This window comes from Acomys russatus, chromosome 10 (genome assembly GCF_903995435.1).
Source record: "Acomys russatus chromosome 10, mAcoRus1.1, whole genome shotgun sequence".
Lineage (NCBI taxonomy): Eukaryota > Metazoa > Chordata > Mammalia > Rodentia > Muridae > Acomys > Acomys russatus.
This window is the reverse complement of record NC_067146.1, coordinates 12,807,765-12,817,805: the sequence shown is the minus strand read 5'-3', so window position 1 is coordinate 12,817,805 and position 10,041 is coordinate 12,807,765.

The window sequence follows — 10,041 nt, the reverse complement described above, 5'->3', positions numbered from 1 at the left end:
TTGTCAAAGGCATTTTATTTTATTTTATTTTATGCTCATGTGATGGGTCAATGAGCATGTGGTGGGTGCCATACCAATAGATTGAGATCAGAGGACAATGTGGGGGAGTAAATTATCTCCTACCTCATGGGTTCCAGGCTCTGCTGTTTGGCTTGCACAGCAAGCTTCTTTACCTGCCCAGCCATCTTGCTGGCCTGGTGTGTCACTTAGTGAATTGCAGATCCAGTCGAGTTGCCAAAATACATTAGCCATCCCAAAAGAAACTGAGGTAGCTCTTCAGAGCCAAGTGTGGATCATTGCAGTCCAGGAACAGATTTAGATGGCCCTGAAGACGCATTCCTCCAAGGAAGCAGGTGAGTAAGTTTTTGTAGTCACAGAACAAACAGGTAGTTACAAATCATTTACTAAACCTATTCATAACAGCATCTGTCAGGTTACAGCAGAGCAAGGAAACTTCTAGTCAGGTTTCAGATACCATCTAATGACAGTCTCAGCTTCTAGGTTGGTAGAGCCTGGCTGTCTGCTAGATTAATGCACTCTAACATTCTGTACTTGATACTTATATCCAGACATAGGTGATAAATGGCTGTTAAGGAGACCAAAGATAGCTCAAAATAATCTCTCGGGTTTTTTGTTTGTTTGTTTGTTTTTGTTTTGTTTTTTGAGACAGAGTTTCTCTGTGTAGCCTTGGGTGTCCTGGACTCCCTCTGTACACCAGGCTGGCCTTGAGCTCACAGAGGTCCACCTGCCCCTGCCTCCTTTAATGCTGGAATTGAAGGTGTGTGCCACCACACTTGACTCAAAATAATCTTGATTCTGTGTGGACAACATTGCAGCTATCATCAAACAGGAAGTTCTAACCCATCAACGTGCAGCGTCTTCAGTGTGAGCATGGACTTTCAGAGTGCTTCCATCCACAGTTGGCTGCTCTTACCAAGTGTTAAACTGTTGTCTGGGGCGAGAGCTCAGGCTGGAAAGCACTTTCTTCTCAAGCATGAAGACATGAGCTTGGATCCCCAGCAGCCAATATAGGAAGAGCAATGTGACTCAGTGGGTAGAGACACTCGCCATGCAAACTTGACAGCCTGAGTTAGATCCCAGAACCCATAATGGAAGAGAGAGCTAACTACCAAAAGCTATCCTCTGAACTCAACACATTTGATGTGGCAGTGAGAATGCCTACACGCACACACATGCACACACACACGCACACACACATACACACATGCACACAGTCTAACACATGCACATGTGCACACGTGCATAAACACACATACACACATGCATACACTCACATACAAGCACACACTCTCACACACATGCATACCCGTGCACACACATGTGCAAACATACATGCATACATGCATACACTCACACACAAGCAAACAGTCTCACACACATGCACTCACAAACTCACACACATTCGTGCATGCACACATATACACACACAGATGCACATGCCTTTGATGACTCTATTAGAGGGAGATTCAGGCCTCTGGGAAGGTCTATAAAAGGGTATTTCCTGGAAAAATAAACTGAGGGGAGGGGAAGGCCCTTCCCCAGAGGTGAGCCAGATATAAGAAGTCTGTGGGAAATCTTCCACTCTTGCCTACCTGTCTTTACTAGCTGCTGACAAGTTCATCTGTGCTATTCCTGCCACTGCTGCCATCCTTCACTGACTTCGGAATCCATTTCTATAGCATTAACTCTTCCATAGGCAATGCCCCAATAACCTAGCTATCTCCCATGAGGCCCCACGCCTTAGGCCCCCAGCAATGCCTCACTGGAGACAAAGCTTCCCACACATGAATTTTTGGTGACATACTTAAAGCCCAAATTTGGGGTACTGACATGAGGCTTAAGTTTAAGCAGAGGGCAAGAGCTAAGAATAACTGAGCAGTCCTGTTGAGTATGCCTTTCTGCCCATCACTGACTGTGCTCCAGTCTCTCCTGCAAGGTAGCCTGGTGACTTGTCAGAACTGAGTGAAGTGTCTTCCAGGGAGAAGGTCCTCCTCTACTTATCAGGTCTTCAGTCTTTCCTCAGTCCCCAACACGATTCCTAGGAGGTTCAATCTCTGTGAGGAACATTCTTTCTATAGCCTAATAGCCTGGGGGTGGAGGGGTTGGGTGAGGGGTGGCAGATACCCTCCAGTCAGGATGGTCACACTTCCATTCCAAGGAACTATACAGAAGGCAACCCTTGTCCTTCACCTACTGAGCACCACCCACCCATCCACCACTTTCAGAGGGCCATGGAGCCCCCAAAAGGGTGGAGCTCAGCTCTGAATCCTGCTATACTAGGACCCCTGGCATGGACACACACACACACACACACACACACACACACGCACGCACGCACACACGCACGCACGCACGCACCCACGAGAGAGAGAGAGAGAGAGAGAGAGAGAGAGAGAGAGAGAGAGAGAGAGCAATAGCTTGTAAGTCCCCCTCAGACTATGATTCTCAAAGTTGTAAAGCCTTAGAAATTCTGAAAATCTTAAAGCAAACATACCCAGGAATACTCAGTGTCACTTCTCAAGGGAATAAACTGGAGCCGAGAGACAGAAGGGTCTGTCCTAGTCATCAGCCACTCAGAGGACTTGGATTTAACACCCTGGCTTCAACTCTCGGTATGCTCTTCCCTCTAGAAGCCTTCCTCCTGGCCCTAGCCCCCGTCCTCTTGATATTTTGAGCATAAGAGAGAAAGGATTTATCTGTGTCTAGAAAAGCTTTGTTCTTGGATTCAACTCTGATTTTTCTTTTCTCAAAGCTTGTTGGAAGCCAAATGAAAATTTCCTTTGCTGGATCTGATTTTTTTTTAATGAATCTGAAGGAAAAAACTAGCAAGCCCACTATCCTAATGAGATAATGAGTGCACAGCTCTTTAGTGCGTTCACATATAAGGTATTATTATGCCCTTGAAAGAAGCACACAGGCCTGCAGTCCTCTTAGGTGTGGGGGCTGGGGCCTTGCAGAGACGACAATTTTCTCTAGAAGGCTGACTCATCCCTTGGTTGTCCCCAGCTTGGAGAGCCACGTTTCTTGAGGTTATTTTCCACCTCAGTCAGGAACTGGTGGAGGGAACCTCCTGGAGTCAGGCTCTGTGGGCACTGACCTTTGCAGAGAGGCTGGCATCTGCCTTGAGACTGTCCAGGCCAGCTGTGGTTATATGGCTGTCTGTATAATTAGCCTTCTGGGTCTACCTTTAAAGGTGCCTCACTGTGGGCCCCCTGCTAGTGCAGCTGAAAAGAGGCCATTGCTGGAGCTAAAGGGAAAGTCAATAGCTACAAAAGCAGGCGTCCTAGATCCAACTACTGCATGGCAAGTTTGTACGTGGGATGGACAAAGAAAAGGAGAATCCTGTTAATGTTCCCAGCACACAGCCAAAGGAGTGGATGTGGGCCAATGCTCTTTAAGTTGCAAGGTGACTATTTTTATCTGACTTAGGCAGCAAACAAACAAAATATGATGAATTTAAAAAATTTTAAAGCCCAGGATTTTATTGACCCACATAACAGAGAAGCCTAGGGGCTGGTTATAGGAACCGTTGGGTCTTCAGACTCAAACATCATCACAACTTGGGTTAAACTGGTGTCTCAGATTGACCTCTTTTCGTTGTGGGCTTCCTCTCTCAGGATCCCACTGGTATTGGAGCTTCCTCTCTTGGGCCCCCTGCAAGTCAACACTAATGCTAAAGGTCCCAGAAAAAAGAGAGAAGGAATCTCTTTCAATAATGTTTCCTTCCTTTACCAAATTCTAGACTTCATTCTAATTGGACCAATTTGGGTCACATGATCACCCAGTATCCTTATTGGCCAGAAGTCCAAAGCTCCAATTTCAGGGCCCAAGGATAGATGTGCCTCTTAGCTACCTAGCCTAAAATGTCAGGTGATGGGGTGTTACTCAGAGGAAAGATGGCAGAAGGTTCCAGAAGGGACAATGGATGCTGACCTCAGATAATATTGGATTCTACCTACATAAGTATTTGAAACGATTTTAGAGTACTCAAACAATTGAGTATTCAAGTCAATCTCAAATGCATGCTATCATGTCTGAGTCCACCACCCTTTGATTTCTGGGGGCTTGAGTGGAGAGTGGATAGAACAAATGTCTTGATAGTGTGTCACTGTTAAGATACGAGGTGCAGATTTCAGCCTGGGTATTCCTCCAGACATGGGTGCATTTTTTTCAGATTTATTTATTTTTAATGCTCATTGAGTTTTGCAACATATATGTGTGTATAAGAGTGTCAGAAGCCCAGGGGTCCCGCTCAAACTAAGGCACCAGCCAAGGACAATACAGGCGGTAAACTTTAAACCCCTACCCAGATCTAGCCAATGGTCAGAATATTCTCCACAGTTGAGTGGAGAGTGGGATATGACTTTCTCTCATACTCTGGTGCCTCACATTTGACCATGTCCCCTGGAGGGGGAGACCTGGTGGCACTCAGAGGAAGGACAGCAGGTTACCGAGAAGAGACTTGATACCCTATGAGCATATACAGGGGGAGGTAATCCCCCTCAGGAACAGTCATAGGGGAAGGGAACAAGTGGAAAAGGGGAGGGAGGGAAGAACAGGAGGACACAAGGGATGGGATAACCATTGAGATGTAACAAGAATAAATTAATAATAAAAAATTTTAAAAAAAAGAGTGTCAGAAGCTCTGGAACTGGAGTTACAGACAGTCATCATTCACTGACATGTGTGTGCTGAGAGTTGAACCCAGGTCATCTGGAAGAGCAGCCAGTGTTCTTAAGCACTGAGCCCTCCATCTCTCCAGCCCCCATAGATACATTTTTAAAGGACACCTGATAGGAAGCTGAAGTGTAGTTTAATGGTGGAGTAAATAGTTAGCTGAGAACCTAAATTCAATCCTACACACACACACACACACACACACACACACACACACAGTGAGGAGGGTGCATGAGGGATAGCATACAATCTAATACCTCAATCTAATAATAATGCAAATTTAGAGTATAGTAGTAATTTATAAAGCCCCTCAAATGACAACACTGACAGCACCATATAAATAGGGTTTACTCTTCTGTTAAGAATTGTTCTGGGCCTGCTTAGCCCTAGTGACAGCATCATCAAATGTAGGTGCTGACCCTGGGGTCACAGCCATCTTGGCCAGTTTCTCCTCGGCCTAGTCACTACTCTCCAAAAGTTAACCTCCCTCTGTGTCTCTGGTGGTCAGTCCTGATAGTCAGTCAGCTTGATTATATTGAGAAGTGTCTAAGGAGGTCTACTATTTCCAGAGCCTGACTTCTAATGAACAGTTGAACCCGTCGATGGATTTACATTTGAACAGTTGGGGAGCCATGAAATGTGAAGGTTTGCCTGGGGTGAAGGGTTTCCCCTGAAGTGTGTCGTTGAAATCTGCCTTCCACGGGAGTTCCCTCCTGCCACTGCTCCACGTGCTCCCTGCTCTCTCTGGGATGGACTGCCCTGCCCTGGCCTGCTTTCTCTGGCACGATGCACTGAGACTTGTAATACTGTGAGCCGAATGAACCTTCCTTCCTTTGAAGTTGATTTCTCTGGTGTCTTGCCTAAAAAATGAGAAAAGTAACTAATAAATTACTTTATTCTGTTTTCTGTGCCTCTACAGAGTCACACACACTAGGTTAATTATGAACAACCAACTTCTATTTGGCTTATGGTCTGGAGGCTAAGAAAGCCAAGATCAAGGGCCATATCTGCTGAGGGCCACTTTGCTACAGTTGTAGCATAGTAAAATGGCAAGCGAGCATGTGTGAGATGGGAAGGTGGGACAGAGTGTAAGGGGTGGTCAAATTTAGAATAAATCCGCCCTTCGCATGGGGCTGTAGTGCAGTTGGTAGCACTTGCCTGGCATGCCGAATGCCTGGGGATCACTCTTCAGCTCCTCATAAACTGGGTATGGTGGCATATACATACCTGTAATTCCAGCACTTAGGAGGTGGAAGCAGGAGAAATCAGAAGTTCAAGGTTACCCTTCAGCATACAGCAAGTTCAAGGCCAGCCTAAGCAACGTGAGACCCTGGAGAGAAGCAAGGGAAGCAAAAGAACAAAAATAAAACCCACCCCCATGCTCTGTAATAATAAACACATTTCTTAGAAAATGACATGGATCTCATACTGTTTACCCATCTTTAAAGGAACTCCCTGTGAAAGCTGTTGAAAGGAAGTCACTTTCCCTTAACAGGGGTAAAGAAAATAAAATAAGCTATAAAATAAGGCATCCAGGTGCTGGAGAGACAGTCCAGTGCTTAGGAGTACTTGCTTCTCTTGCAGAGGACCCTAATTTTATTTCCAGCACCCACATAGCAGTTCACAATCATTTGTGACTACAGTTCCAGGAGATTGCTGTCTTCCTCTGGGCTCCTCAAGCACCAGGCATGCATGCATTTGGTGAACAGCCATACATGCCAGAAAACACTCATACACATTTAAAAATAAAAATAAAAATCAAGCATCTTAGTCTAGCCGTTCTACATGGCCCCACGTTCTACAGTTCTGACCTTCGGCATAGCCTATTCACATTTCGAATTCATCAATGGATTAAAGCATTCACTGAGTCAGAGCCCTCGTAATCAGTCAGGCAATAACCACACAGTCCTGCTCAGACGTGTGCTTTTCTTGTGTCTTAGACATTTCTCAATCTGATCAAGTTGGCAAGATTATCATAGACAAGGATAAGGGGAAGTTGACAGTATGCTTTGGTCCTCCAGGTCATGCTGTTTCTCTGCCTCTTTCTCCCTCTGAAAGGCCCATATGCTCCACTTTACTATCTCTCTCAACTCCTCCATCTTCTCTTCTCTTTATTAGGATCTAGAAAAAGGCATTGTCAATGGAGGTTGACCAAACATGGAATTTTCCAATGAATTCTCATAGACGACCATGTTTTTGTCTTCTTGAGTGAGCATAAAAGAACTGTAAGTTCTCTTACTTGCTAATGTATAGACCTTCCAAAATCTCCCAGGACCCACTGTTCCTACCACATGTTAGACTTTTAAATTTCCATACAGCATATTCCTGATTTATAAGTTTTATTACTTGCCAGTCCTACTGCCATTAAGGACTTGCCTCTAACAACTTGGAGCTATTCTTCACTGGCTGATCATTGTTAGCATCACTCTAGCTACACAAACTATGTCTACAGGCAAAAATCTAATACTGAATTGATGAGATTGCTGTTCTATTCACAATAGCCAGGAAATAGGACCAGCTGAGATGTCCATCAACTGATTAATAGGTACATAAAATGTGGTGCATATACACAATGGGATTTTACAAAATTACAAAGAGGCATTAAAGCATGACATTAGTAAGATAATGGATAGAAGTAAAAATCATTATGGTAAGTGACTTAAGCCAGATTTTAAAAAGCAATTATATGTTTGTCTTCTATGCATAATCTACAAATAGTGTGTGTGTGTGTGTGTGTGTGTGTGTGTGTGTGTGCGTGTGTGTGTGTGTGTGTGTGTGTGTGCTTATACATGAGTGTGTAGGTAGGTCATGAAACTTTTAAAAAGGAAACTTTTAAAAAGAGATCTTAAGGGAAGGGGGTTTTAAAAGCGTAGCAGAATAGATGTGACATGAAAGCAGACACAGGGTTTGAGGGCACCAATCTAGGGGAACAAAAATCCAGCCAGAGAGAGGTGGGATATGTGGAAGGAGAACAAAGCGCACTGATACACATGCATGAAGACGCCCTAACAAAGCCATTGTTTTGTTTTGTTTTGTTTATTCAACATACTATTTGTATGGACTCTGGGAATTTCACGTCATTCACTCCCATCACATTCACTTCCCAATCCTTCCATGTCCTCCCCCCAACCCTTGAGACCTCCCCCAAAATAAAAATAAAATAGAAAAAGAAACATGTCCAATTTGTGTTATCACTGGATCATGGTCAAACTCTCAGTGCCCTGCCCTTAAATAGAACTGAGCCCTTCCCCTCCCGCACCCTGCCAGACGCCATCTATTGTGGAGAGCTGTACTTCAGCGTCCTTAACACAATTTTGAGAGTTCTCCTCCAGAGCTTCCCACCTGGTAGAGTCAAAACTTAGGGTCTATTTTCTGTGTCTGTGTACCCATTGTATTCAAGAGCCTGCTGAGGTCAGAAGAGAGCATCCAGTCCCCTTGGAGTAGGAGTTACAGGTTTTTGTGAGCCTTCATGTGGGTGCTAGAAACAGAACCAGGCTCTTCTGCAAGAGCAGCAAATGCTCTTAACCATTGAGCCATCTCCTCAGCTGCCCAGCAAGACTTTATCTTTCCTCTCCCTTTGGTTTTCATATTTACCCCCACTTTCAACTCATTAAGCAAAACATACTCTGATAAACAACAAAGTAAATGCTTATAATTTTAAAGCTCACTGAGAATTAATCTAAAAATGGTTACCTAATAAAATTAGCAGGAGGATCAAAGATAATGCAAATGGAAATTATTAAATAATTTTTTCAGCACTTTAAAATTTTCAGACAGTGCCTCTGATGTTGTCCAGTCTGCTAGAAACAATAAACATCAATCAGACATGTATGTGTGTACATGTGTATACATGTATGTGTGTACATGTGACCAAAGAAAATCTTGGACGACAGTGGGCTTCTAGATTTTGTTTTCTTTTTTTAAAAAATTCAGTGTGTGTATGTGTGAATGGTATGCGCACATACGTGTGTGGTATGTGCAAATGTACTTTTTTTTTTTTTGTAGTAAGGCCTGGAACAGCCTAAGTTAGTCCACCTGTTACTGAATTCCCAGGGCTTGGATTACAAGAACACATAGCCAGGCTTATTTTCTTTTACTTTATTGTATTGTATTTTTTGAGATAGGGTCTCCGCCTGCTCCCACCTCGTAAGTGCTGGGATCACAGACATGCTCCAATTCTGGATTTTCTTTTCTTTTTAGTAAAGCATTTTTTTGTTGTTTTTTTAAAAAGATGCTGGAAGCTAGGCATGGTTACCAGCATGCATGGTACATACCTGTAACCTTTAAACAAAATATTTAACTACATTTTCTATTTCTATGTATGAGCCAGTGGGCACATGTGCCATGACACATATATGAAGGTAAGAGGCTAATGCAGGGAGCTGGTTCTCTCCTCTACCGTGTGGGTCCCAGGAATCACAGTAAGTTCTTTAGCCTTGCCAGCAGCTACCTTTACCTGCTGAGCCAACCTGATGGTCCCTGTAGCTATAGTCTTACCAACTTGGAGACTGAGACATGATGATTTCAAGTAAAGCCAGCTTGGGCTATGTAGCAAGACATAGCAGAACAGCCCTGGCTATTCTGGAATTCACTATGTCTATCAGGCTGCCCTGCCTCCTGAGTGTACCCCCCCTGCCCAGATTTTTTTTCCTCCTTAAACAGAGTTTTACTTTATATCCCAGATTGTCTTAGACTCATTATGTAGCCCTGGCTGGGCTGGAATTCAAGACAATCTTCCTGTTGTTAGCCTCCAGGGACTAGAATAGCAGTCATGAACTATCAAGTCCACTTCCTTAAGTCTGTACTGTTTTATCACTGGCAAAGCCAGACCCAACTTCTGTTTCCAGTCTGAACAACTTAGCCAAACTCAGAACTAGCATATACCTGTTTACAGCTGCACCTCATTAATATTTGTGCCCCAGCACTTAGCACAGTATAATGGGTGTTCATAGAAGGCTCCCTATCCTGTGTTTGGACACTCCCATAAGCATGGCTCTATTATAGATGCAAGGATCCAAATTCTTTGCATGGATATTATTATCATGGGTTTTCATTCATGAGGAGCACCCACAAAAGGTGCCAAAGAGAACAATTTACACAAACAACAAAGTACCACGGAGAACATGTTCCATTACAAAACCTCACCTGGAAAAGGGGAGCTGCATTTTTCCCGTAATCAGGGCACGGAAGTACTTCAGCAATTGCCATCCTCACAAACACACAAAGTTCATAGTAGGGCTAATGTAATCTATGAAAACCAACTTATATCCCTGCCTTTCTTTCAAAACAGACAAATCTCATCTATTTCTGTATAATGAAATCATTATCTGTAAAGAATGGATC